We start from the raw sequence: 1,513 nt of genomic DNA, 5'->3' as shown, positions 1-1,513 counted from the left end.
AGGACAGTGTCTGACCCACTGTCCCACCCAGTCCCAGAGGGAGGGGGGGGGAAAATGTTACTATGAGATCCACTACCCCATTTCTAGGACTTTACTGTCTTTTGTCTTTTGTGAATCGTGATGTTGAGTTTCAAGGAAGTGACACAGCCAGGACGAACAGTTAGTAACTAACTTTTTCCCATTGCAACACGGGATGTTACATTATTCACCGTTTCAGTTCAATTTCCTTAAGTGTTTCAGTCATTTTTATTGTTTCTTCTATGAGGTAGTGATATCTGTCATTCATCAAGATAATTGTGAAACTAGCGATGATGTAAATTTTCTTCTTCATGATTTTCACTGAACAAGAAATGCACCTGCATTCAAATTCCGAATAACCAATAAAAGTTGAATCGAATAATGAAACATGAAGAAATACTAAACACATTGGGCCTCTGTCCCTGGAATTTGGAAAAATGAGCCGTGGTCGGACTGGGGTCTTTTGGGGCTCATGCTACCTCACAGCACCAGGGACCCAGGTTCAATTCCACCCTCGGGTGACTGTCTGCGTGGAGTTTGCACATTCTCCCTGTGTCTGCGTGGGTTTCCTCTGGGTGCTCCGGTTTCCTCCTACTGTCCAGAGGTGCAGGTTAGGTGGATTGGCCATGCTAAATTGCCCGTTGTGTACTGGGATGTATAGGTTTGCTGGTTAGCCATGGGAAATGCAGGGTTACAGGGATAGGGTAAGGGGATGGGCCTGGGTGGGATGGTCTTCAGAGGGCCAGTGTTGACTTGTTGGGCCAAATGGCCTGTTTCCACACTGAAGGGATTCTATTCTATGGAACTGGCTTTGGTGGATACCAGGAAGTAGAGGTTTAAGATTAAAAGCAGGGGACACAGCTTAAGAATAAGAAGTGTTATGACTGCAGCTGATGTTAGTATCAGACAAGCCGAACCTCAGTCATAAGTCTGGCTTGATAGATCATTTTTTAAATTTTGTTTTAATGATGCAATCTTTCATCGAAACACAAAATGCTGCAGAAGTTTTCAAACCAAAGAACATAAAATAGAATAAGCCAAACTATTTACAAACAACAGGAGTTTAAAAATTTCAAACGACATGGTAAAGTACATTCTCATTAATCCTAACAGCGTCTTTATACACAACAGAATTCTGTTCCCTGTCATATCTATAGAATTTAACTGATGCTTCAGTTCCCCATCTTGAGAATCTGATAGCCTTTTCCTTGAGTCTTCAGGTTAGACTTTCTCAGATACAAAACAAAAATCTGCTCAGGGTTGCCAACACACTTCTGGTCTGGAACTTACAAACTAAACTCCTTATGGCGAGGTAGCCTATTTCTCACCAGTTCTAAACTATCTCCCTTCTTGAGGAGAAACAACCTTATACATCCACCTTTGACCAGGACTTTTGAAAAGCTGAAACAAATGGTCCTAAACTATGAGTGTTTCCCCTAAGCCAAAGAAAAAGGCCTATTGGAAACCTTCCAACAAAGCCCTAATGCACTAATTG

General features: G+C 42.0%; 1 protein-coding gene across 1 annotated transcript in view; it reads left to right on the top strand.

Moving 5' to 3' along the window:
- The window catches only part of LOC109935961 (torsin-4A-like), an 8,370-nt gene extending 7,948 nt beyond the window's left edge, over nt 1–422 (top strand). The window contains exon 2 of the mRNA XM_048616543.1: nt 1–422. This exon is cut by the window's left edge and continues 2,573 nt beyond it. The gene's annotated coding sequence lies outside the window, so the exon portion shown is untranslated.
- Nucleotides 423–1,513: the final 1,091 nt, after the last annotated feature.

Source organism: Rhincodon typus, chromosome 35, assembly GCF_021869965.1.
Source record: "Rhincodon typus isolate 14 chromosome 35, sRhiTyp1.1, whole genome shotgun sequence".
NCBI lineage: Eukaryota > Metazoa > Chordata > Chondrichthyes > Orectolobiformes > Rhincodontidae > Rhincodon > Rhincodon typus.
The sequence above is the reverse complement of the archived record's forward strand: the minus strand, read 5'-3'. Positions and strand labels throughout refer to the sequence as shown.